Source organism: Odocoileus virginianus, chromosome 28, assembly GCF_023699985.2.
Source record: "Odocoileus virginianus isolate 20LAN1187 ecotype Illinois chromosome 28, Ovbor_1.2, whole genome shotgun sequence".
NCBI lineage: Eukaryota > Metazoa > Chordata > Mammalia > Artiodactyla > Cervidae > Odocoileus > Odocoileus virginianus.
In genome coordinates, this window is record NC_069701.1 from 38,777,424 (window position 1) to 38,805,249 (window position 27,826).

The 27,826-nt window shown below is 48.6% G+C and overlaps 1 protein-coding gene across 3 annotated transcripts in view; it reads right to left on the reverse strand.

Moving 5' to 3' along the window:
- PC (pyruvate carboxylase) overlaps window positions 1-14,332 on the reverse strand; it is a 102,068-nt gene extending 87,736 nt beyond the window's left edge. For 2 of the 3 annotated variants that reach the window (XM_070457686.1, XM_070457688.1), the window contains exons 1-2: window positions 14,243-14,332; window positions 9,772-9,808 (exon numbers count right to left, since the gene is read on the reverse strand). The gene's annotated coding sequence lies outside the window, so the exon portion shown is untranslated. Of the gene's footprint in view, window positions 1-9,771; window positions 9,809-13,711; window positions 13,852-14,242 lie in introns of all 3 variants that reach the window. The other variant, XM_070457687.1, reaches the window with a different exon arrangement.
- Between the last annotated feature and the right edge of the window lie 13,494 nt (window positions 14,333-27,826).

A 27,826-nucleotide genomic window follows, 5' to 3' on the forward strand; every position in this document is an offset into this window, starting at 1 on the left:
TGATGGACAGGGAGGCCTGGCATGCTGCAGTCCGTGGGGTTGCAAAGAGTCGGACATGACTCTCTGAACTGAACTGATGAGCCATTATAGCAAATTATCAAACCTAGGTGGGAATCCCCTATTTATAACCGGTTGGTCAGAAGTACAGGTAGTAGTAACTATACAGGTGACTGAAGTAGGGACAGTCTTGTGGGACTGAACCCCTAACCTGTGGTATCTGCACTAACTCCAGATGGTCAGTATCAGAACCAAACTAAAGTGTAGATCACCCAGTTGATGTCAGAGAATTTGCTGGCATTGGAAAAAACAGCACACATTTGGCGTCTGAAATGTTGTAGGTTAAAAACACCATCAAAGACCCCTGACTGGGGTCCCATCAGCCACTTGAGTTTACTCTGCTGGGCTGGCTGATCTGGGACAAAAATCTCAAAAAGGCAGTGACTGAATGGTCCCTCTAGGGCCACGGGGCTGCTAGGAATGGCTACATTCCAAATCCAAAACCCTCTGCCCCAGAAACGTCCTTCATCCGCCCACTGGAGAGAAAGACTCTGGTCTCAAGAAAACTCAGTTTGCTCCGGGAATTCTGCATTGGGCTTAACAGCTCATCTCCAAAAATGGCACCCCATTCCAACTCCCTATTTCTACACCTTTCCACTTCCCCTGCAGAGGACGAGATGGTTGGAGGGCTTCACCAACTCAATGGACATGAGTCTGAGCACACTCCGGGAGACAGTGAAGGACAGGGAAGCCTGGTGTGCTGCAGCCCATGGAGTCACAAAGAATTGAACATCACTGAGTGAGTGAACAGCAGCAACGACCACTTCCCTGACGTCAGTCCTTCGACTGTATGAATGGGTTGCTTTTCCTGCTCAGCATTTCAGGATGGAGGCAGAGTTGCAAATTAGAGCTCTCCAAGTCCTCTCTCCACTCTGCCCCATGACGATTCTTTTGTGTTCACTTCCTCCTTCCCATTGCCACCCCTTCCGTGGTCCACGCAGGCAGCAACAGCAAGTCTGAATTGCAGCAACGGCCTCTCAGAGCTGGTCCCCAACCCTGACCTCTTGCCTCTCCCCATGCCAGGCCAACTGGCCCACTGCTGCCAGAGTTTTCTCAAAATCCCATTCACCTTTGGTGGGGGGCGGGGGTGGGGGCGAGCAGGAGTCGCCAGCTCAAGCATCTTCTCGCCTAAAATGCCAACAGGCAGCTGGGCACACACAGAACCCCCCAGCCCTGATCCTCGCTACTCCCCAACAGCATCCGTTCTGTCAACTAAGTGCCAGGGTCCTGCGGGTTCAGTGGAAAACAAAGCAGACACAAATCTCCATCCTCATAGATCATCCGTCGCCTGCCTCCTGCCAGTGAGGCTGGGGGCACCACCCCTTCAGAGCCTGGCTTTTCTCAGCACATGACTTTGCTCCATGTGCCACTGCCTGGTGCCGTGTCCTCCTCTCCTCCTCCCACCCAGATGGGACTCTGGGCCAATTCTCCCAAGACATCCTTCCTGAGCAGTTCTCCTCCCGCCCAGTCCCCCCAGCCTGCAGGTCCCTGGCCTCACGTGTTCTGCTCTCCACGGGCCCCATCCACACAGCCACCACCAGGACGCGTCCACCAAGCGTCGGGTCACGTTATTTCACTAAATCCCTCCAATAAGCCCCCTGAGGAAGGTCTTTTTTTTTTCTCAAGTTTTAAACTTTAACTTTGTTTTGGGAAATAGCTGATTAAGAATGCTGTGGGAGTTTCAGGTGAACAGCGAAGGGACTCAGCCATACGCATACATGCATCCATTCTCGCCGAAACCCCCCTCCCATCCAGGCTTCTCCAGAACACTGAGCAGAGTTCTCTGTGCTGTCCAGTAGGTCTTTGTTGGTTCTCCATTCTGAATACAGCAGTGTGTACATGACCTTCCCAAACCTCCTAACTATCCCTTCTCTTGGCAACCAAAAGTTCGTTTTCTAAGTTTGTGAGTTTCTTTCTGTTTCGTAAGTTTATCTGCATCACTTTTTTTAGACTCCACATATAAGGGGTGTCGTATATTTCTCCTTCTCTGTCTGACTTACTGGACTCAGTATGACACTCTCTAGGTCCATCCAAGTTGCTGCAAATGGCATGATTTCATTCTTTTTAATGGCTGAGTAATATTCTATTGTATGTATATGTGTCACATCTTCTTGACCCATTCCTCTGTCGATGACATTTTAGGTTGCTTCCATTTCTTGGCTTCATAAAACAGTGCTGCAATCAACAGTGGGGTGCATGTATCCTTTTGGATCATGATTTTCTCCAGATATATATGCACAGGAGTGGGACTGCAGGGTCATATGGTAGCTCTATTTTTAGTTTTCTAAGGAATCTCCATATTGGAGATTCTCCACAGTGGTTGTACGAATTTACATTCCCACCAACAGCCCATGAGGAAGGTCTTATTGCCCCTATTTTATAGACGAGGAAACCAAGGCTCACAGGGCCTGGGGAACTCGCCAGAAGTGACAGGCTAAGTGGCAAAAGCCTAAGTTCGAGCTCCCTGGCTCAACCATGGCTATCCCACTCCCCTGGTAATTTTCTACACTCGTTTCTGCATTTAGCATCTCACTGGCCACAGAAACCGCGCTCAGTGAATGGAAACCATGACTGTTCTCATCAACCAGTCACCACAAGAGCGAGCGTGAGTTCGGTTCCGGCACACACATCCTTCTCTCCTCAACCACAGGACAAGCCACCTCGGCTGGGGCCATGTCGTCAGATGATCTGTGGCCTTACAGCATCCAGCGGCTGTGCCTGCCACAGATGCTGAGCAAAGGCTTGAGGAGGGAACAAACAGCTCCTTGGAATAATGCACAGTAGCAACTTTCGCCTTTCTTAAACCATTCAGTCAATTGCAAAAAGTCAGGATTAGATCACGGGAGATTTATTCTGCCAAATACTGAAATTGCTGTTTAAGAATACCAGAAGTAAAAAGCGATGGAAAGATGGTTTGGATCAGCAAAAACAAAAACAGCTGTTTAGCAACCGACTAGAATAAAACAGTCAAAATCCAGAACAGCTGAGGAAAGCTGTAAGGTCTTAGGCAACATGGCTGGGGTAGGGGGGGATCCCTACCCTGAGTGGACTCCCACAAGTCCAAGTGACAACAAACTGCTTTGGGGCCAAAAGCAGCCAACATTGATGAAGAGATCAAATAGGAAGTCGGAGAGTTTCAGGTTGGTCTTCTCAGACCTGTGCACAGAGACACTGAGACATCACACTCTGATATTCTGTTGGGACAGCAGGAAGAACTCAAGGCCAGGAATCAGAATTGCTGCTTCCTAAACACGACTCTGCCTCTTACATAAGTCTCTGGACCCCCCCCCCCACCCCCGAACCTCTGATCCATCATCCATGACAATGAAACCATGATCTCAACCTGTCCCGAGGAGAAATGTCCAATAAAAAATAAAACTATAAGGAATATTATTAACAACAAAAGCAACAGAACATCAGCAGTGGGTTCCATCGTATCCTGGGGTACACTGGTTGAGATTAGACCCCAGTACTTGTTGAAACTTGATGGCCAACGGGTAAAAGTGAGGCTGTCGTTAGCAGATGATAGTAGTTGTTCCATTTTTCCAGAGGTAAAGGTTGAATTCACCTTTACGGGGGGAAAAAAAAACTTTTTTTTTCTTTCCTATGTTGTAATTCCATTCTGCTATTCCCAAGCATTCAGTAAAACTTTGTGGAATATCTGATAGTATTTTCAAAAGATGTACTTTGAGAAGCTATGTGATAGATCTGTTTGTGTAGATCTGAAGGCAAAATATCAACAGTATGAGGAAAGAGGCCACAGCTCTGAGACAGGTAGAACTAGGTTACATGAAGAAGAGTAAATAAACAGCTGGCCAAGAGAGTAAGTAATCCAGGTAGATTTGATTCAACAAATATTTTTTGAGCCCCAACTATGTCCCAGGTTTGGTGGAACACACAAGCACTCCTTAGGTATTTCTAAAAGTACTTGCAGAGGGAACTTGGTAAAAGACTTCCTACAGGTTAAGTGTGAAAGCAGCTTGAGTAATTGTAATTTAGGGACTATATTGACATGTTTCTTGGTCAGGAAACTAAGGTCCCACATACTGTGGAATGACGACAAAATGTTTTTTAATTCAAGTGGTTGTATCATTTAAAAAAAAAAAATAAAGTAATTAGCCTCCAACTAATAAAAATAAATGGAAAAAAAAAAAAAAAGCCCTTCTGATGAACTGCTTATCTCTTTCTGCTTTCAAGATTCTTTTTTGATCATGGCGTGTCTATGTGTGAATCTCTTTAATTTTATCCTACTTGGAGTTCACTGAACCTCTCAGGTACCTAAATTATTATTTTTCATCAAATTTGAGAAGTTTGGGGCTATTATTTCTTCAAACTTCATTCTGCTCCTTTTGCTCTACCCTCTTTCTAGGACTCCCATCATGTGTATGTTGTAGATGTCTGAGGCTCTGTTTGTTTTCCTTCACTCTTTTTTCCTTTCGTTCCTCAGTGTTTAATCTCAATATACCTATCTTCTAGTTTGTTGATCCTGAGAATTCCCTGGCGGTCCAGTGGTTAGGACTCCACGCTTTCGCTGCTAAGGGTGTGGGTTCAGTCCCTGGTCAGGGAACCAAGATCTCACAAGCCGCATGGCAAGGCCTTTAAAAAAGAAAAAAAATAAAAAGAAAAAAGAAAAAAGAAAAAAAAAAAGGCTAAACAAAGTTTGCTGTTTCTTCCACTTGCCCAACTCTGCTGTTGAGCTTCTCTAATGATTTTTTTCATTAGTTAGCTATCATAATTTTCAACTCCAGAATTTTTTTTATAATTTCTATCACTTACTGATCTATTTGGTGAGGCATGGTTCTCATACTTTTTTTAGTTCTTTAACATATTTTTCAGCAGATGATTTTAAATCTTCGGTTTAAAGTCCAAGGTCTGAGTTTCCTCAAGGAATGGTTTCTACCAATTGCATCTTTTCCTGTTGTACATGCCATTCTTTCTTGTTTTTACATGCCTCATAATTTTCTGTTGAAAACAAGATTCAGCCATTTTTCTTGAATAAATGGACCTTGGGTTGCTGCAAGCCTTTGGTTAATTTAGAGTTCTGAACAAGTTGATTTTGCCAGTTTTTGCCAGTTTTCTTTTCTTATACAGAGGAGTATCTTTCAGAAGTCCTTATCACACCATTCCCCAGGTATCTATATCTCATATGGCATTTAAAAAGAGGTTTTCATCCCCCTAAACAATTTTTTGAAATATATATGGGTAAAAGAACTCTGATACTTAAATACTCTGTACTTGGTCTTAAGCTCCAAATAGTGTTACAAATGCCACACTGCTCTAAATTTTTCAAAACTCTGATTTAAAAGACACAGCAAATTTTTTTAACACATAATTTTATAATCCCAGCATCCAGGAAAAAAAACTGGACTAACATTTCCAAATGACAAATGAGGTGTTAACATTCCCAGATTACCAAAATTAAGGCGTTCTACACCTTGTTTTACCTTTCTCCAGTAAAAGCATCATGGCTCTTGTTCTGTGGGAACAGATGAGAGCCACAGTTTGATAAGGGTATGTGGGCTATTTTCAAAGCTGCACCGTATGATGCAATAAAAGATTACATATGTTGCAATCCTTTTCTCATGTACATTTTGGTGGTTTCGCTTTTTTTTAAAAGAGTTACTCACTTATTTACGGGCTGTGCTGGGTCTCCATTGCTGCACCTGGGCTTTCTCTAGTTGTGGGGAGCAAGGGCTACTCTCTAGCTGCAGTGGGTGGGCCTCTCAGCTGGGCGGGCTCCGTAGTTGCGGCACACAGGCTCAACTGCTCCATAGCGTGTGGAATCTTCCTGGACCAGGGATTGAACTGGTGTCCCTTGTCAACTGCAGGCAGATTCTTTACCACTGAGCCACCAGGGAAGCCCTTAAAGAGTCTTTTTTTTTTTTAGCTGCACGGCATGTTAGATCTTCATTCCCCAACCAGGGTTTGAACCTGCAACCCCTACATGCATTGAAGTGCAATATCTTAACCACTGGACCATCAGGGAAGTACCAGTTTCACATTTCTTTTTGCCATAAAAATGCTGGTCCGAACAGCTGAGTATGTTTGTGTGCTTGTCCCATTATACCTTAGGCAACATTTTTAGAGCTGACATCGCCATGTCAAATGCTTTTTTTAAGGCTTAGGTTTCAACTATCCTCTGCCAGTTAATGCCCTGCCCTGTAGTGGAGCATATTTTCCTCTCTTAAGTTGGAATTTTAAAATCAGTATTAGCAGATGACAAGTAAGCATATGAAAAGATGCTCAACATCATTAGTCACCCGAGAAATTCACACTGAAACCACCATGGGATACCACTACATACCTTTTATTTTTTATTTTTATTTTTTAAAACACCATGGCAGGTGGAGACAGAGACCTGGAAGAAAGGACAAAGTTTTCCTCCTGCCTTTTTTTTTTTTTTATCTTTATTGGATTTGTTACAACACTGCTTCTGGTTTTAAGTTTTCTAGCCATGAGGCATGTGGGATTTTAGCTCTCCAATCAGGGTTTGAACCCGCATCCCCCGCATTGGAAGGCAAAGTCTTTACCTCTGGACCGCCAGGGAAATCCCCACTACATACCTTTTAAAATGGCTAAAATGAAAAACACTGACCATCTCCGGAGTTGGTGAGGATGGAGGGACCAGCTCACTCGCTGCAGGTAGGAATGTAAAATGACACAAGCACCTTGGGAAATGGCTCAGCAGTTTAAGTTACACACACACCTACCATACCATCCAGCCACTCCGCTCCTATGCCTCTGCCCAAGAGAAAAGGCAGTATATGACCATACAAAGACTTGTACACAGAGGGTCATAGCAGCTTTATTTAAAACTGCCCCAAACTGGAAACTAAAATGACCAATAACAAGTGAACAGACAAATCGTGGAATGTCCACTAACGGAATATTACTCAGCTATTGAAAGAACTGTTGATACATGCAAAACGGACAAACCTCAAAATAATTATGCTGAGTGAATGAAGCCAGACAAAAAAGGAATACATATTATACGAGTTCACTTACATAATATTCCTGAAAGTGCCAACTAATTTATAATAACAGAAAGCAGTTAGTGATTACTTGGAGATGGGGGAAGCAGAGAGGAGTGAGTGGGAGGGATAACCAAGGGACACTTTTGGACAATCACTATCTTAATTGTGCTCATGATTTCACAAGAGTATGCATATGTCAAAATATAAATCGTACACTTCAAATATGTGCAATTTTTATGTTAAAAATACCTCAATCAAGCTGTGTAAAAAAATAAGATAAAACGGTATAGGAATGTATAAGAAAATTTAAGAGTCAGGTTATTAGATTTACAGGAATATGGAAGATTTTGTTAATCAGAAAACTGCAAATATTAACTAAAGGAAGCTGAATATAATTCATAAACTCAACTTAAAATCTTCATATGAGTTAAGATTGCAAATGGATCTAGTGTTAACCCAAAGGCCCCTTAAAATGACTGTGAACATGTTCTAGAATCACAAATAGAACAGAAAGATTTGTAGGCTACACTTAAAAGTTAGATGTAAAAGACTGGCCCTTAAAAGAAGAATGAGATTTCTGAGTCTGTGACTTAAACAAACTGAAAATCAATTTTTTCAACCAAAGTTACTTCTGAAAAATCTTTGCATTATACAAAAACCCAGGGTAAGAGGATAAAAAAAATCTTACCCCAACATGCCACTCACCAGTCACCCAAAACTCACCAAGTCACTTAGCCTCTCCAAACCTCAGTTTCCTCATTCATGAGAGGAGTGTTTTCCAGGATAAAGAATCTACTTATTATGAATGATTTAAGATTAATAAATTTTGTATTGATAAAACAGCACGTTAGAAAAAGCACTCAGAGAAGCATACAGTGATGGGCAAATCGAAAAGATTAGCAGCACAATCTCGGTCTATGGTAACTGCAGTGACAGGCGTTGGAAAGGTGACACATATATCCTCAGAGACAAAGCATGACTCAGCACAGCCAGACTGTGGAATTTTCCCGAGGCGTCAGCCAGGATGTCAACAAGGAGAGGAGCTGCGGCATGTGGCATCTGGCCCCACTGCAACACACAGCTGGTGGAAATGTACTTAGAGCAGCCCTGGACATCCCAGCCTGCCCCACCCCCCCCCCCCTGGCCTGCAGGCAAATCAGGATGAGCGGGTGAGGAATGGCAGCAATGTGGGCATGTTGAGATGACCAGGAGTTATGCCTTCTGGCATAAAAAAAAAAAGCCACATCCACCACCCTCCAGGATCACCAAGGAGATGGAGAGGAGGAGGACAGGGGAGGGCAGGAACCTTCAATGGCAGAGTCTTAGTTACAGTAACTAAGCAAAGCTCTGGGGACTCAGGAAGGATGCAGGGACTGAGAAGCCAAGCAAGCTTGAACAAATTAGATGATCTCCTGGCGACTTTCCAATGGATGGATTTGGGGAAGACACACAATAAAAGATGACACTCTGGTGGGGGGTTGGGAGGGGGAGGAAAGGGGTCAGAATCTTGGATTTTGCTCATTAGTTTCCTTTGGGCCCCCGTTTCTCACTTCCATAAGGGAGGTGGTTTGGGATCGTCACCCAGCTGCTCCTCTTCTCACAGGGATGCCAGTTAAGAGTGACAACATTCAACTCTGTCAGCCAAGACGGGAGGCTGAGAGCAGAGAGAAGAGGGCAGTGGAAGTTTGTGGAGGGTGGAGTCTGTCAAAGGTCCAGAGGCATTTCCACTCATACCATCTGCCTTAACACTCAGCCCGCTTTTCCAAGCAAATGCCATCTCAGGGTGGAAAATAGCCACTTCTGGCCCAAGACCTAGGATATCTGAGGACATGGAAAAATCTCAGGATGGAGAATAGCTTATGGGTCTTGAAGGGTCATCTGAGAAAAATCCCTGGGCAAAGGAATCCCCACTCTGAGCACTGGCCTGAGCTCTGGGCAACGCGGTCCCTGAGCCAGGAACCTGGCTGCGAAACAGGGGCAGCGGCTGGCTGCCCTCTGGGTGGAGCGGGGAGGCATATCAGCGTCTGAAATGCAGACGGGCTGCTGCATGGAGCTAGGACCATGCCCGGCCAGGGCACCCTCTCAGACCACCAGGGGCGTCCCCGGCCCACCGACTTCAGAATTCAGGCTGAGGAGAGGCACCAGGATCAGAGCAATCAGTGGCATTTCCCGCGGGAGGGGCAACCTTAAGAGCAGGAGGTTGTCCAGGGCCGCGCTGCCACACGGAGGGCCATGGGGAAGAAGGGGCAAGTCCACCGCCCCCGCCTGCATTGTTTTGGGGACACGCGTCCAGTGCTGTTTCAGCCAGCCAACAGAGCCACCCCCTGCAGCCTTAAACCTCTGCCCAGCTGCCTGCCCTCCACATGGACTCAAGGGGTCTCCTCAGAGACTGCCTGGCCCTACGGGGGGGCTTCCTGAGGTCCAGAGGAGCCACACCCCACTCCCCCTGATGGGCCTGCTGAGCCACACCCTTCCAGAAGCTGGGCCTCCTGCTGAGGCGGGCTAGCTGCCAACTGGGGCCAGCAGGGAGCCAGACACCGTGGTCTTGTGAAAACCAAGAAAACCAAAAGTGCTGGGAATAGACAAAGACTGCTTATATTTTCCAAAAATCGGACTGCTTGGCCTTTTTTATTGACTGAGCTTGATCACCGGAGCGCCAGGGCTGCTGACATCTACAGCGGTTGCTCCTGGAGACGACCCACGCACATCCCACTGACCTGGATCCAGGCACAGGACTTACCCTCAGTGTTTGTCGGCTCTCAGAAGGCAGGCACTATCTAAATAAAAGAAGAAGACAGTGTTACCCCGATTCTCTTCAAGTGCTCCCCAGAGAACCCAGGCGAGACAGGAGCACACACTCAGAACCCAGAGCAGAACTGCTGCTGTGCTTCCGCCCCCGGCCGGCCCCCTGATCTCAGGGAGGGGTACCTGGGGGCGGGGGGGGGGGGGGGGGGGGATGGGGACACCAGGCCACACAGGGCTGAGAGCACCCGCGCTCTGCCCTCCAGCTGCCTGGGCTCCACTGCCTTGCCCCCCACTCCCAGGACCACTCGAGGCCTGTCTCCTCCTCCGTGAAAGGGGAGTGACACCTCCACCCAGGTCAGAGAGCTGCTGAGCAGGTCACACACGCTCCAAGTGCCGGCACCCCGCCTGGTACAGAGGACGCGCTCAGACCTTAGCTGATGGGCCCAGTAAGAAGCATTTAAGTAAAGCTCTTTTCTGGCTTCCCCTACACAAGAACAAGAAGTTCTAGAAACTTCTCTTCTTTGATCTTAAGTGCCTGGTCCTCCTGCCCACTCCATCTAGCCCCAGTCCTATCTTCTCTGCAGAGCCTTCTCCAATCCTTAGGCGCTGCCTCCCCTCTGGGTTCTCTGAGTTTGGTTCCTGTCTCTCTGCAACCTGACACACAAACGAAGAAGCCATGGCGTCTCCTATTTCCCTGACTCTGTCCTCACATCCCTTCCTGCAGAGAGCAGCACCCCTCCCCCGCCCACTCCACACACACGAAGAGCATGCCCTGTGTCTGGACCCATGGGAGCCCAGATAGTGGCTCCTGACCACTTTCTGGAGTTTACAGACTGACTGCTTGTCTTTGAATGACCACACCTGTCCGTCAGCTTTAACTACTGGTTAGGAAAGAGCAAAATGGAGACACAGGCCAACGCACCATCAGATGAACTAAGTCTGTATTCTGAGAAAAGCAATTGCCTTGGTAGATTATGTCAAGACTGAAAATGAGTGTTTGGGGCATTCAATTCATTAAAATACTTCTTGAGCACACACCTTGCACAGGGCACCGTGCCAGAAGGCAGAGGCTCTGCTCCCCAAGTGCCAAAAAGCAGGTTGTTGGGGGCGAGCTAAGAGAGGTTAACAACAGGATAACACATGAGAGGGACCCAAGCAGGTACCCTGAGCCTGGAGAGCGTGGGGCGGACCCCAGCTGCACCCTCTGCGAGCTGTGTGACTCTGGAGGAGTTATCCACCCACGGTTCCTCATCTGTAAACAAGGAGCTAACAGCACTTTTGTTGTAGGGTTGTTGTGATAAATAATACATAAAAGGGGCTTAGCAAGGTCCCTGCCACCTCATAGTAAGAGCTCAACAAAGGCTGGCTTTTATTATAACAAGAAATCATTATTTATCATCATTACGATTAAAAGGCAGAACCCAGGTCCAACTCAATAGATTCAACAAGGCTTAATGCAGAGAAGTCTGAAGAGTAATTTCGCCAGGACAAGATAAGAGGAAAAGGCCTGCAGAGAGCAAGGTCACCAGGAATAAGAGCAGAGGAGGGGGCAACAGCGAGTGGTCTCAGATGAGGCTGAGGCAGAAGAGGGTACCTGCGGGGCCAAGTGGAAGAAAGAGCCCAGGAGGTGGGGTCCCGCCTTTTCCTTCAGTAAGAGGGCATGGTTTCCTCTTTTCGTCATCTTCCCATCCTCCACTATCAGGCCCCACTCCTTTGACAGTTTGGCAAAGTTTCCACAGCTGAGGCTAGAGGTAGTTAGGACAGAAGGGAAGACAGGGTCAAGAAGGCCCAGGTGAAGCTTCAAAGAGAGCAGGCAAAATGCCCTACTTCTGTGAAGGACGTCTCCGGAAGAGAAACTAGCCCCCGAAACAGGCACACTTTCCGGATGCAGGGAGGAGGCCCCGCTCAGAAGAGTGAGATGCTCCTGGGAGGCAGCCAGAGAGAAGGCCCATACTAGTCCTCAAGGGCAACGCTGAGGTGCGTGAGGTGTCCCGCTCACACAGAAGGGTGCTGGAGAGGGATGTGGATGGTCCGGGGCCGCCCAGGTCCTCCGCCCAGATCCTCCGATTTGTGACAATCATCCTTGCAGCACCAGAACGGGCTGCAACTTGTAACGAGACCTCGGTCTGCAGTCCCGCAGAGCCCTAGTCCCCCCGCCCCGGGGAGCAGTGTCAGGACAGGACAGGCACCGAGCAGAGCACCCAGGGCTCTGGAAGCGAGACAGAAGAAAAGAAGGCAGAGGGCCAGAAAGGAAGAAAAAGGCAAGCCGCCCGTGCAGGCGCATCAAAGGCAGCAGGGACCCACCGGGCTAGCGCCACGGCAGACCCCTCTGAGCGGTGACGCTGGAGGTGACAGTCGATCGAGCTGGAGCAGGCTTCAGGAGAGAAAGAGACAGAGATAAGGCGAAGAGGGGACTTGGGGTAAACTGGGGAAAGTCTGAATGGCCGCCTAATTTAAACAACAGATATTGAGCAACCACAGTGAGCAAAGCCCTTTCCTTCAGGACAGGCAGAGCAGCCACTAAGAAACTTCTCGAAGGACGTCTGCTCACGGGCTGCTTATTAGAATACAAACATAGCAAACTGTAGCTCAGGACCGCTGCTTCTGGGCCCTCAGAGCGCAGCCAAGCACCCTGGAGCCTTTGGACAGAACCTCACTTCTGACTTAGCGAGCGTCCTCACCTCGTTATGTCTCCTGCAGAGGTTCGGGGACCAACCAAACGTCCCACTCTATTGGGAACCCCTACCTGTTTCCTCCACACTCTCTTTCCGCCTTCCTCAGCCTTCCTCTGGCAGGCGCTAATTACTTATAACTAACCTCTACTTCATCGTAAAACCCTGGCTGCTCAAATCCATCACTGTTTCTTCACTGCTGGCCCCGGCAAAATCAAAAGGCTCGCAATTCACCTCTGTCCATGGAGCCTTCCCCAATCCATGCCCGTCCAGCCTCCAGCCAGTCCAGTTCTCCTCTCCCTGGCCTTGGTGTCTCTCACCCTGGTGTGCCAGCCTCTACAAAACTTCCTCCTCCATGTCCTCCTTGGGCCATACCTCGCCCACACCCACTCTCCACAAACATCTACAGCATGCTGACTGGCTGCTTACGTTCTGTTTCTTTTCCTCTCCCCCAACCAGTTTGTTGGCAGTTCTGGGGCACCTCATCTCCCGGGTCTTGGTTCATGCAGCACCCAATCTAGGGCTCTGAACATGACAAGTGTGCAGAGAATGCAAGCAAGGGTTCAAGAGTTTAGATGAAGAGCAGGCAAGCAGAAAAGCTGTAGCTGCAAGCGGGTAGAAATGCTGACCACATCCATCCCAATGCAAGTGTTTCCAACACAGGCAGGGGAAGAGTGAGGGGGAAGCCAAGGCTGCGGGTGCAGGGGGTAAGGGAGCAAGGGGAAGGCTGACCTCTTGGTAAAGACTGGGGAGGCTCTGGTTATAATCTGGCAAATATCGGTACCTCTGTGAGCCTCAGTTTTCTCAAAGAATGGGGTTCCCTGGTCTACTCTTTCTCTCTTAAAAGTCAGATTTTTAAGAATTTCAAAGGTGCCAGGGGCTGAGGGACCTGACCTGGCCCCAGCACTTGTGAAATGAGGAAAGGAATCCACAGAAGTGAAAGAACTCACTCAGAGTACACAACTCAGACAAGCTGGGAGGAACCTGTAGGGCAGGTCCTCCCCGACAGGGCTTCAGCCTGGTGCCCAGGAGGGCATTTGCCCGAGGCCCAGCTGCTACTCACTGCACTTCGTAAACTGCTGAAAACTGTAGAAATAACGGACTGAGCCCAGCCCCACCTCCTCCTAATCACTGCCTCTGAGCGCCCCAGGCTTCCACCGCTGCAACTAAGTGGAGTTATAAGAATGCCCCCCAGGGGTTACTAGGAGGATCCTATGGGAAGCAGAGTGCAGGCACTCGGAACACGGAAAACCCTCTCCTTACACGCCACGGCTTTCTTCAGAGCTGAGCAACTTCCAGTATGACGGGGGACACTTGGGCTCCGGATTCTGACAGACCTGGGTTCGAACCCTCAGGGACCTCGCGCGAGGCATCTGAGGGCTCCGTGCCCTCAGCTTCTCCATCTGCAAAATGGGCCCGAGAGCAGGAATAAGGCCGCCAGCGGCCCCCCTGGGCGCGGGGCGGACGAGGCCGGGCGGTGCCCGCGCGGGGAGGATGCTCGCCGGCTGGCAGGCCGGGAGGACTGGGGCGAGGGATCCGCGAGGAGGGGTCCCGGGGCGGGGCGGAGGGCTCGCGCAGGCAGTCCCCCGCCGGAGGGGGAGGGGAGGGGCGGCGCACGTCGCGCCGCGTCGCGCGCCGCCCGCCGCCGTCTCCTCCAGCCGTCACTCGTGGAGCCCGCGCCGCCTTGGCGCGCGCGACCCTTACATAAGCGTCCCCCGCGGCAGCGCCGGCGCACGCCCACCCGCTCCGACCCGCTGCGGGAAGCGGGAAATGCACAGCGCCGCCGGCACTCACCTCCTCGCTGCCGCCGCAAGTCGTCGCCACCGCCTGTACGGCCGCTGCCTCCACTGACAGGGAACAGCTGCGGTCTCCGCGCAACCGAACTTGCTGCAGTCCCAGTCCCGCCTTACGGACTTCCTATTGGCTCAGGCAGCCCAACCCCTCCTGTTATTGGACAGCGCCCTCCGTCACTCACCGCTCCCCTGCCCAGGACTCCTCCCTACGCCCGCCCGCCCGTCACGTTTAAGCCTTGGCGCCCCACGTTAGCCCCTCCCCGCGCGTCCCCAGCGGGCCACAGGATTGGTAACGAGGCTGGGGGAGCCCGCCCCTGGTACACCACCGCCTACTCCCTTGTCTCCAGAGCCCCACGTGGGCCGCAAGGCCCCCGCCGCGTCCCGCAATAGGCGGAAGTGGCCGTGCTTTGACAGGCTGTGATTGGCTGTCGGCGGGGGTGGGGCCATGCGATTCATTCACCCGAGTAGCACGTGTCTACCAAAGCCGCAAGCATAACAGAAAGCAGCCGGGCTCGGGGTTCGGGTACACTCAGATACGCGCTAGTAGGTGGAGGAGAAGTCGGAGAAAAAGGGTTTGCGAAGGGCAGGAGGAAGGAAATGGCGCTTGTGCCACACGACTTGATGTGATTGTGTCTTTTAGCAGCTGTGGTGTGGTGGGGGTGATGGTGATGGGGAGGAGTCTCGGTGTGACCTTGGACAAGTGGCTTCCCTTCTCTGAGCCTCAGTTTCCTAGTCTGTAAATCGAGGCCACTCAGGATCTAGAGAGTTTAGAAGGCTTGGTTGAACAGAACATTTCCAAAATGGGGCTCTGTGCCAACCAGAGGATGCAGAAGTGACCAAAGCAAACCAAAATTACTGCCTCCCATGAAAGAAGATAGATGATTAAAAAAAAAAAAAAAAAAATGCGGCCCTGAACAGATCTCAGTAATAATGCTCTTAAGGGCACAAACACTGTTATCAGGTAAGAGAATTAACAACAGCAAAGATAATAAATCAGTTGTAAACTCCAGTTTTGTTTCAATGATAAAGATTAGTCTAAAGCACTTTCCTGAGCTATTTTGCAGGATTTAACACCTCACCCCCCAGGTACTCAACCAATAGATCAACTGGAACCTAACTCTGTCAACCTTTGCCCCAGTTCTATGCTGAATTCCCCTCCATTCAAGCCCCTTCATGAACATGCATATAGGACCCAAGTCAGTTCATGAGTATGTAGGTACCCTTAGCTTAAAGCTTCCCCAATTTTGCTGTTCAGGGATACATCGCTCTGAGAAAAGTCCCCAGTGTTCTCGTTATTTGCTGCAAGTAATAAATTCTTCCTTCTCCTGATCTTTTGGCTGAACCAAGAGATGGACCCGGTTTTCAGGGAACATGGGCTCAGTGCTGGCTGGTCCTGTGAAATTCTGAGTCTGGTGGCTTCCCTCAGGTTCAGGTGAATCTCATGTCAGTACCACCAGGTGGAGGTCTGAACAAAGAAACTAATTGAGAACTAGATATGGACCGCTATGAACAAAGTGAAAGTGTTAGTTGCTCAGTCGTGTCTGACTCTTTGTGACCCCATGGAATTCTCCAAGCAAGATTACTGGAGTGGGTTGCCATTCCCTTCTCCAGGGAGATCTTCCTGACCCAGGGATTGAACCCGGTTTCCTGCCTTGTAGGCTAGATTCTTTACCATCTGAGCCCCCAGGAAAGCACTGTTTTCAGAAAATGGACTGCTGTGAACAAAAGTAGTATGGATTTTGGACAGTTAGCTCAGACACATAAATAAGTTGAAGTCTGATTAGGAAGCAAGACATTTCTCAGTCCAGGCTCCCTCCTACCTCCAGGTTGAGTTCCCCTGGAGGTCGAAGTTGGAAGGGGTATTCTACCCCAGATAGAGAAAACCGCCCAGGCAAAAGCCTGGGTGGGGAGTCCAATGTGGCTAGAAAATGCATTCCTCATTGTGGGCATCTGTAATACTCGTGACAGAATCTAATTGGGACAAGGTGCTGGTGGGAAACACGGATTCCTGAGCCCCCACCTTCCCCACCACCCCAAACTGTTCTTATGCATATTAACCACCAACTCAGAGGTCTTAGAACCACCAGCATGATATTACTGTCAACTGAAAAAAGATGCACAGAGAGTTGCATGTTAAGTTTTATTTGGGGCAAAATGAGAACCACAACCCAAGAGACAGCACCCCAGATAGCTCTGAGAAACTGCTCCAAAGAATTAGTGGGGGAAGGTCAATATGTAAGTGTCAACTACAAATTGGCACTTACCAAGAACATTGCCAATGACTGAACAACAAAGGCATTTGCCATCTGCCTCTACGGAGACTGAGCCCCGGGCTGCTCTAGCTGTTGACCTTCAATAACCCCTGAGGGAGCTCAGGGTGGAGCGAGGCGCTCTGTGCTCCAGGGAATCTGGGGGACAGGTCTTTAGATAGTTGGGTGTTTTTAGGAAAAGATTTTATGACCTCAATCCTTGCATCTCCTCATATCTAGAGAAGCACTAAATCCCTTCATGGTGACATCAAATTCTCATGACTAACAAAAAACCTTTTGTAAATTGAGTTCTTTATGGTGTCCTTCACCAAAACGTTGTATATTGACTTTCCCCCACTGCCGCTTTGGAGCAGTCTCTCAGAGCTGTCTGAGATGCTGCCTCCAGGGTTCCAGCCCTCATTTTGCCCCAAATAAAACTTAACTCACAACTCTCAAGTTGTACATGTTTGTTTTTTTTTTTTTTAGTCAACATAAGATTTTGGTGAATGGGGGGTTCAGTGCAATCAAGCACTTATCTTACAAAAAGTTTTCTGCTTGTCATGAAGAGCTGATGTCATCATGAAGGGATTTAGTGCTTTTCTAGTTATGGTAAGCTCCCCTGGTGACTCAGACAGTAAAGAATCTGCCTGCAATGCAGGAGACCTTGGTTCGATCCCTAGGTTGGGAATATCCCCTGGAGTGGCGAATGACTGCCCTTCCCTTATTCTTGCCTGGAGAATTCCATGGACAGAAGAGCCTGGTGGGCGACAGTCCATGGGGTTGCAAAAAGTCAGACACAGTTGAGTGGACCAACACACACAGATATGAGGAGATGCAAGGATCAGGATTATGAAATCAGTTCCTGAAAATATCTATCTAAAGACCTGTTTATTAGGTCTGATAGAGTGCCTAGGGCTTCCCTGGTGGCTCAGAAGTTAAAGTGTCTGCCTGCGTCTGCCTGCAACTCGGGAGACCTGGGTTCGATCCCTGGGTCGGGAAGATCCCCTGGAGAAGGAAACAGCAACCCACTCCAGTATTCTTGCCTGGAGAATCCCATGGATGGAGGAGCCTGGTGGCTACAGTCCATGGGGTCGCAAAGAGTCAGACACGACTGAGCGACTTCACTTTTCACTTTCACTTAAAGAACTATGGACAGAGGTTGTGACATTGTACAGGAGGCAGGGATCAAGACCATCCCCAAGAAAAAGAAATGCAAAAAGGCAAATGGTTTTCTGAGGAGACCTTACAAATAACTATGAAAAGAAGAGAAATGAAAGGAAAAGGAGAAAAGGAAGATATACCCATCTGAATGCAGAGTTCCAAAGAATAGCAAGGAGAGATAAGAAAGCCTTCCTCAGGAGCAGTGCAAAGAAATAGAGGAAAATAATAGAATGGGAAAGACTAGAGATCTCTTCAAGAAAATTAGAGATATCAAGGGAACATTTCATGTAAAGGGGCACAATAAAGAACAGAAACGGCATGGACCTAACAGAAAGAAGATACTAAGAAGAGGTGGCAAGAATACACAGAAGAACTATACAAAAAAGATCATCACCAGATAATCACGATGGTGTGATCACCAACCTAGAGCCAGACATCCTGGAATGCAAAGTCAAGTGGGCCTTAGGAAGCATCACTATGAACAAAGCTAGTGGAGGTGATGGAATTCCAGTTGAGCTATTTCAAGTCTTAAAGATGATGCTGTGAAAGTGCTGCACTCAATATGCCAGCAAATTTGAAAAGTTCAGCAGTGGCTACAGGACTGGAAAAGGTCAGTTTTCATTCCAATCCCTAAGAAAGGCAATGCCAAAGAATGTTCCAACTACCACACAGTTGCACTCATCTCACATGTTAACAAAGTAATGATCCAATTTCTCCAAGTCAGGCTTCAACAGTAAATGAACCATGAATTTCTAGATGTTCAAGCTGGATTTAGAAAAGACAGAGGAACCAGAGATCAAACTTCCAACATCTGCTGGATCATCAAAAAAGCAAGAGAATACCAGAAAAACATCTACTTCTGCTTTATTGACTATGCCAAAGCCTTTGACTGTGTGGATCACAACAAACTGTGGAAAATTCTTCAAGAGATGGGAATACCAGACCACCTGACCTGCCTCTTGAGAAATCTGTATGGAGGTCAAGAAGCAACAGTTAGAACTGGACATGGAAAAATAGACTGGTTCAAATTGGGAAAGGAGCACATCAAGGCTGTATTTTGTCACCCTGCTTATTTAACTTATATGCAGAGTACATCATGAGAAATGCTGGGCTGGATGAAGCACAAACTGGAATCAAGATTGCCAGGAGAAATCAATAACCAGAGATATGCAGATGACACCACCCTTATGGCAGAAAGCGAAGAAGAACTAGAGTCTCTTGATGAAAGTGAAAGAGGAGAGTGAAAATTTGGCTTAAAACTCAATATTCAGAAAACTAAGATCATGGCATCTGGTTCCATCACTTCATGGCAAATAGATGGGGAAACAATGAAAACAGTGACTGATGTTATTTTGGGGGGCTCCAAAATCACTGCAGATGGTGACTGCAGCCAGGAAATTAAAAGACACTTGCTCCTTGGAAGAAAAGTTATGACCAACCTAGACAGCATATTAAAAAGCAGAGACATTACTTTGCCAACAAAGGTCCATCTAGTCAAAGCTATGATTTTTCCAGTAGTCATGTATGGGTGTGAGAGTTGGACTATAAACAAAGCTGAGCGCCAAAGAATTGATGCTTTTGAACTGCAGTGTTGGAGAAAACTCTTGAGAGTCCCTTGGACAGCAAGAAGATCAAACCAGTCCAGCCTAAAGGAAATCAATCCTGAATATTCATTGGAAGGACTGATGCTGAAGTTGAAACTCCAGTACTTTGGCCACCTGATTTGAAGAACTGACTCATTTGAAAAGACCCTGATGCTGGGAAAGATTGAAGGCAGGAGGAGAAGGGGACGACAGAGGATAAGATGGTTGGATGGCATCACCAACTCAATGGACATGAGTTTGAGTAAGCTCCGGGAATTGGTGATGGACAGGGAAGCCTGGCATGCTGCAGTCCATGGGGTCGCAAAGAGTTGGAAACTAAGCTAAGCTAAGCGACTGAACTGAACTGAACTGAAAGACCTGTTACACCAATTTCCGTGGAGCACAAAGTGCCTCATTCTCCACACTGAACTCCTTGCAGGGCATGTCAACAGCTGCAGCCACAGAGGATTCAATCTCCTCCGAGGCAGATGGCAAATGCCCTTGGCAAGCACCAGTCTGTAGTTGACACCACTTAAGTCCCTCTCTAGGGAATGGAATCCTCTGTATTGCATTGCTAGTTTTAGAAGCTCTCCAAACGGCTCTAATGTGGGTCAGTGCTGAGACTCGCAGAGAGACAGAGAAATTACCCAGACTTCCCTGATAATAAGAATCCCCTGGGGCTCTTTAAAAATAAAAGGGATTCCTGGACCCCAGGCCTCTCTGGATTCTGAGTCACAGGGTGGGACCCAAGAATCTATTTAGCTTATTTTTTTAAACAAACCTCAACCTGTGAAATTGATTCTTGAGGCCCAGGAAGCTTGGGGAACTTGGCTGAGTTCCTGGGAGATGCAGGGGAAGATGATGTAGGAGAGACAGGCTCAGACCGGCCTGTGGAGGGCTAGCCCGGAGGCGCACAGGCCTCTGGAGGGAGTGGTCCCGGGGCAACTGCAGAGCAGCTCAAGGCTTCTATTAGTCTGGGAGTACGTCTGCTTCGGTGTTTGTTTTTAATTTAAAAATTATTTTCTTATTAATTTAGGGCTGTGCTGGGTCTTCATTGCTGTGGGGGCTTTCTCTAGTTGCATGGACTCTGGGGGCACAGTCTTAGTTGCTCCCAACATGTGGGATCTTCCTGGATCAAGGATCGAACCCACGTCCCTGGAAGTGGCAGGTGGATTCTTAACCAGCGAACCACCAGGAAATTGCTTGCTTTAGTGTTCCTAAGTAACTGTTACTTTTGGGCAAGTTCTTGGTTTTTATTTTCTATATTCCCATCCCTTCCTCACACTTGAACGTCACTTCTACAAAAGATGAGTTTTGGCACACAGTAGATGCTTAATATCAGAGAAGGCAATGGCACCCCACTCCAGTACTCTTGTCTGGAAAATCCCATGGACAGAGGAGCCTGGTGGGCTGCAGTGCGTGGGGTCACTAAGAATCGGACACGACTGAGCGACTTCACTTTCACTTTTCACTTTCCTTCATTGGAGAGGGAAATGGCAACCCACTCCAGTGTACTTGCCTGGAGAATCCTAGGGACAGGGAAGCCTGGTGGGCTGCTGTCTATGGAGTCGCACAGAGTCGGACATGACTGAAGCGATTTAGCAGTAGCAGCAGATGCTTAATATATAGTTAGCAAATGAAGGAATGGAAGTCATCAGCCCACGCTTGGTGTTTGAAACTACAGAGTGAATGGGACCATCTCCAGAGGCTGAGTAGAGTCCAGTAGAGAAGGGAGCCCAGAGGGCACTATATTTAAAGGGAAGGGGAAAATTAAAGAGAGGGAGGCATAGGCTGACAGGGAGGAGGGAGGTGTCAACAGGGCCAGGAAGGAAAATGGGGTGATGGGGACAGTGCGATTCCTTCACTCCACAGTTATTTTAGCTGCACCCGAGAGACATACAGTGAAAACAAGGTAATTTCCCGTCCCCTGGCTGCTCCCAGACCAGTGAAGCTACACAAAACTCAAAGCACTCTATTTCAAAACAGTGTGGTGCTATGCTAGAGATAATGGTCAGAGTGCTATGACCGTCCAAAGAACTCCTTACTCCATGAAAGGGGGCTTGGAGGACTTCCTGGGGGAAGCAAAGTTGATAGCTAGATAGATACATACACATATAAACCAAGCATTTATCAGATGAAGATATTAATAAAAAGGACCCCACACGTGGCCCAAGCAAAGGTGAGGGGCAGCATGTTGGGGTCAAGGCACGTGGGTCAGTGAGGACATCTCGCCAGCAAGTGCAGCCTGAGAGGGGCTGTGGGGAAGGCCAAGAAAAGGACTGAGAAGGCTTGGGTAAGCCGAAGCATCCAGGTCAATGGAGGCTCCCAGATAAAGCCATGAACCCTTCAAACTGTAGCAGTCACGATGAACCCAGAAACAGCCCACCCCTCTGTGTTTGCTATTCATAAAGCCATATTTGCCCTGAGATTTCACAAGAACAGCCTAGATGTCCCAGATCGCCTGTCCTGAGATGACACAAGAAAATCACTTTTTTTTTTTTAATTAATCAAATTCTAGCAGTTTAAGCTGAGACCCAGCCTCACTGCTGGTGAGACCTCAGGATAAACTCTTACTGATGGAAAGACAGAGTGGAGCGCTAGACTGTGGTGAACATGCCCCCTCGCTGCCTGAAGAACAGCCCTTCTCTGCAGGCTGGATCGTGTCTTTTTTCTAAGCAGCAGGGAACCCTCATGCTATGGGATGGGCTGGGGATGGTTCAGGAGTAGCTCTTCTGCTCTTCTTTATAAGTTTCCCTCCCCTCCCCAACCCCACACCCTCGAGGGGTCCAGGCCACTCCACCCACGCTTTTGCGATGAATCCCCCAGACACAAGTCCATCCCATCATACGGTCTCTACAACTCGGTCAGACCTTCCACCTGCCAAGGTAGATCCAGGTCTAGCACCTCTCCAGGTCCATATCAAGGGCTCTGCCCATAGGTTGAGGCAGAAAAGGGTAAGGTCCTCCTCCCAGCTCTGAGCCATAGCTCCCGTGGACCTCCCGCCATCCCTGAACAGGTACACTGTACCCATTTTGCAGTTGTGGACACTGAAGCTCAGAGAAAGGAAATGTTGCCTCTCTGGATCACAGAGTTATGCAGGGGCAGAGCTGGGACTGAACCTCCAGTTCACTGACCCCCCAGATTGTGCTCTTCCTGCTCCACTGGCCACCTTGGTATAAAAGAGAAGACAAGAATGTTTAGACTTCAGATTTCAGAGGAGGAACTTTGGTTTGAAATTTGACTCCTAAGATCACAGTCCTCAGAGGTGGGAGGGCCTTGAGCAATAATGTTTCCAAGACTTCCCAGGAGAAACAGATCTCCTGGAATGTGATTGTACAGACAGCTTTTCAGGCCACTGCCCAGACCTGTCTATGCCAGGGGCTTGTGATGGGGCTCAGCAACTGGTGTTTTTTTAACAAGGAAAGTTTGGGGTACCCTAGTTAGACCCACCCAGCTCCATTTTACAGACCAGGAGACAGGCTCAGACAGGAGAAGGGGCAGACCCACCACTGATAGTCATCAGGTCCTGCATATATGAGAAAAAAAAAAAAATGCAAGAGCACCCGTGTTACCAGTGCTGGGACCCTGCAATTATTGATACATGCTCGGTCTACACTAAGACTAGGGGCTTCCCTGGTGGCTCAAGGGTAAAGAGTCCACCTTTACCAGTGGTGGAGACACAGGTACCATCCCTGATCCAGGAAGATCCCACACCGCAGAGCAGCTAAGGCTGTGTGCCGCAACGACTCAGCGTGAGCTCAGGGCTCGGGACCCACAGCTGCTGAGCCCACGTGATCTAGAGCCCATTCTCTGCACCAAGAGAAACCACCGCAGTGAGAAAATGCCCTGCAGCTAGAGAGGAGCCCCCGCTCGCCGCACGTAGGGAAAAGCTTACACGGCAAGGAAGACCCAGCACTGACAAAATAAATAAATAAAATTGTAAACTGAGATTAATCCTCCCCTGATTCCTCGGAGTGCTGCCAGGACCACAAAGCCCGAAGTGCGGTGCCTGGCTCAGAGCGTGGGAGCTTTTGTAAGCGCTTTTCCTGTTGAGTAAGAGGGCACGGAAAATCCTGAGTGAACTTTTTGGCCAACCTAATATTTATCCTTCCCTTTCTCTGATTTCTCCAAGTGCTAAGCTGACCAAAATCTCTTGTTGAACCTGACATCCTGGCATTCTAGCCTCCTCTGGAGAAATGAAGACCAAAACAATAGGCCATTGTTCTGAAGTAAAAGAACTAGTTCCCCTCAAAGGTACTGTATTACAAGACGTGCTCGGGCAAAGAGAGAAATTATCAGTTGAAACACGCAAACATTTAAAATTAAATATGTCTATCTGTGGGCTTCCCAGATGGTTCAGTGGGAAAGAATTTGCCTGCCAGTGCAGGAGACACAGTTTGGTCCCTGGGTTGAGAAGAAGCCCTTGGAGAAGGAAATGTGTAACTTCTAATTCTTCTTGCCTGGGAAATCCCATGGACAGAGGAGCCTGGCAGGCTATAATCCATGGGGTCGCAAAAGAGTCGGACATGGCTTAGCGACTCAAACAACAAGCAAACAACAATGTGTATCTGCACAGCCCCCTGCCCTGTTTCTGGTGGGCATCACATTTTCAAGGAAAATTCTAGTGGCACTAACCATTAGGCTCACGGTTCTCTCTGATCATCCTGAAGGGTGCGTGAAGACCGGGGTGAAAAATGGGGGTGGGTGGGGGTGGAATGCACATCTGCTGAGGACTCTGTTTGCTGACCTGACTCTGCGGGACTGCATTCAAGGCCCACTACTGACTGTGTCTCATCGGGTAAGTTTCTTCACCTCTTTGAGCTTCTGTTATTTCATCTGAAAAGGGGGGCTAAGCTCCAGAGGAGTGTGAGGGTGAAACACGATCACAGAGGTAAGGCTCCTGGAGTGGAGGGCCCACTCCATCCCCATTGTCTTCAGGATCAGTCAGATTCTTCTTCCTGGTCCTGGAAGGAAGACTGGCCACCTGCCTTTCAAGTCTTCTCCCACTCAAAGGGAAACTCTTTCTTCTGCTCCCAAGCTTTGGTCACCCATAGGAGCCTGCCCCCATCTCTACTGCAACAGTCCTCCACGCCCTTGAGGCTGGGCTCCAACGCCACCTCCTCCAGGGAGCCTGCCGGGATTCTCCCCACCCCCAAGCCAGATAGGGTCTCCCATTCTCTTCTGTGCCCCCTCAGCACTGAGTGTCTGTTTTAAGATACCTTCCTTGATGTACATGAGAATTCCTCCTTTTCTGGGGGTGGAGATTCTACCCTGCTCCCCTTGGCCTCACTTCTAGCCTAGACATCATCAAAACAAGATCTTGCTCACAGTGTGTAGGTTTGGAGCAGTTTCATTGGATCATTAGTAAGAAAGAACTGGGCAGCCTGCCCCAGTTTGCAGCCTTCCTTGTATCTAAACCTCACAGCAACCTTAAATGACACCAGACATTTAAGTGTTGGACCACCTTAGGGAAGATTGTGTTTCATTCATGTTAAGGCATACATATTGCAGCCCCTTCCCTGCCAACACACACACTTCAACCTCTGAAATGGGGCTTTATCTTCAATGAATGGGCAGTAGATATCCTTTCTTACTGATGTATGAAATAATGCTACCTTTCCATCGATGCTGTCTTAGATTTGATGAGATAAAATAGCATCCCTATTAATAGCTGAGTAAATGTAGGCGCATGAGGTTAAGCTGCTCACTCAAAGCACCTAGCAGGACTTCCCTGGTGGCCCAGCGGTTAAGAATCTGCCTTCCAACGCAAGGGACATGGGTTTGACCCCTAGTCGGGGAACTAAGATCCAACATGCCGAGGGGCGACTAAACCCCTGTGCCACAAGAAAGAGCCCATGTATCGCAACTAAGATGCAACACAGCCACATAAATAAATAGCTTTTTAAAAAAGCACATAGCTGTCACAGCCACTGTGATGACCTCCAACAACCCAGCCTCCTTGTGTTCATGCCCTTGTGGGTCCCCTCCCTTGGGTACCGACTGGACTTGGTGACTTGCCTTGGAGGAGCAGAATACGGCAAAAGTGTTGGGAGGTTATTTCCAAGATTTAAATTCCTCAAAGAATCTGGCCTCTGCCCACCTGCCATCTCTAGCCCTCTCACCTGCTGGCTCCCACTGAAGCCAGCTGCCATGATATGAGTTGCCCTTGGTAACTGCCAACAGTCTGCAAGAAACTAAGACCCTCAGCACAACAACTTACAAAGAAGTAGATCCACCCTCAGTCAAACCTGGACGTGACTGTAGCCTCCTGACTGAAGCCTGTCAGGAACCCTGAGTCAAAGGCCCCCGCTAAGCCATGCCTGGATCCCAGACCTACAGGAGGTGAGGCCATACCTGAGTGCGGCTTTAAGCCACCAAGTTTGCAAGTAAATAGTTACAGAGCAATAGACGCAAATAATCTCCAATATTTAAGGCCAAGCATTGACTCTATCATGTCTTGGGGACAGAGATAAAAGAGGTGTTGTCCCAGCTGTCAAGGGATATCAAGTGTGGCAGGGTGTGACATCCCCCTGTGACTGCTGCTGTTGTGTGTATTGGGAGGGCCAGAAAGGGGGCTGCCTCCCTAACCCAGCTGAAGGGTCAGGCCTGCTTCCAGGGAGCTGCCGCCCAGCAGGTTCTGGAAAGGTGAGAGCTTGCCCTCCTGGTGACAAAGGCAGGGAGGCAGTGGGGAGGGAAGGAAAAGGACATATTTTCTCCTAGTCCTCCACGGATTTGTGGATTTGGGAAATTGTTGTAAGATTACACACTTGGCAAGAAGGTATTTGGCAGCTATAGGCGTGACGCAAAGCGAGTGATTCACCCTGACACGTCTCAGAAGCCTGTGAGTCATCAGCAAGCTCTTCCCAGCCCAGACTGGGATGAGCGGGAGGATCTGAGCTAACTGCACTGCAGGGAAGGCGTTGATGCTTGTGTAATTGTTCTGTAGCTTTTTAACCAGGGTCAGGGTTGGTCTGTGGCTCGGGTGCTAGAGGTGTGGTTAGGGTTGGAGTGATGGTCACAGTCCACCTCTGAGACAGGCTGGGGCAGAGGGTCAGGGTTCCTTTCATGAATTCCCCTCTTCTCATTGGCCATCCCTTGACTCCACTGGTGGGGACTGGGGGGAAAAGGGGGAGTGAACCTGGCAGATAGCAAGAGATCCTCAATGCAAGGAAGGCCTAAAAATTCTGAGAGAGGAGAAGGAGCAAGACCAGGGGTCTGGAATGAGTTGACAAGAGGTCTTGCAGCTAGCACTTCCCTGACCCCAGACAGGGCACCCCATGCAGCACCCCAGACACAGAGGATGCAGGACATCTGCCTCTGCTACCAACACCAGGACAGGAGAGCTGAGTGGTTGGAGCACAGGCTCTAAAGCCAGGCTGGCCAGGGTGGGAGTCCCAGCTCGGCTGCTTACTGGGTTTGCTCAATCTGAGCCTCATTTTGCCAGTCTACAAAATGGGGAGCTATCAAATGAAGATAATGATTCCCACTTTGTAGGACTATCATAAGGTTTAAAGGAAATATAGGGAGGAATTAGCTCCAGAACCAGTAAAAACGCTCAAAAAATAGTGGTAAAAGCAAAAAGGAGCATGGACCAGATGTGTGAGGTCCCTCATAACCCTGAAATTCTAGGTTTCAAAGGATTGGCTGGCCCAGCCCAAGTACCTTTCTCCTCCCCACTATCTTAGGAAAAAGAGCTGCTCCTGGTAGTCTTGCCCTTGGAGGGACCTGCATTCATGATTTCAGTTACTGTTCACAACAACCCATTTTACAGATGAGAAGACTGACAAAGAGGGGAAAGGATTTGCCTCAAATACTGACTAACACCAGCTTACTTTAATTGAGCACTTACTGCAGGCCAAGCCCTGTGCTTGGCACAGCTTCATCGCATTTAGTCCTCATGACAACATATGAGTTATCTGTCCCTGTTACAGACAAGGAAACCAGGGGGAGAAGGCGCCCAGCGTTGCACAGCTGTGGGTGATGAAACCACAGTTTACCTAGGAGCAGCTGGTCCTCAAAGCCTGAGCTCTTAACCCTATTCTATCAGAAAATTATGGGCAGAGTTAGACCTGGAAACACCTAACACTCCTAACTTTCAGCCCCAGAACTATCCTCTTTTTCTTTTTTTTCTTTCTTTCTTTTTTAAAATTTCTGATTGTAGTAAAAATATACAGAAACATAAAATGTACCATCTTAGCGATTTTTACATGTACAATTCGGTAGTGTTATATACATTCACATTGTTGTACAACCAAACTCCAGAAGTTTCTCACCTTGCAAAACTGAAGCCCTGTAGCCACTAAACAACTTACCACTGCCCCCTATTCCCCCAATCCTCCCACCTCCCCACCCCACTGGGCCCTGGCAACCACCATGCTTCTTTCCGTCCCTGTGAATTTGATCGTTCTAGGTTGGAGCCATCCTGTTTCTTAAAAGCCCGTCCCTGTTTTGCTGTTGGGCCATCTGTTCTCACTGCCAACAAAATGTTTGGACAGCCAGGGCTACAAGAGTTCAGGGGAGGACAAGATCTTTGGGACGGGGTAGTCAGGGAAGGCTGCCTGGAGGAGGAAGAGAGGAAGCCTGTACCCGCTT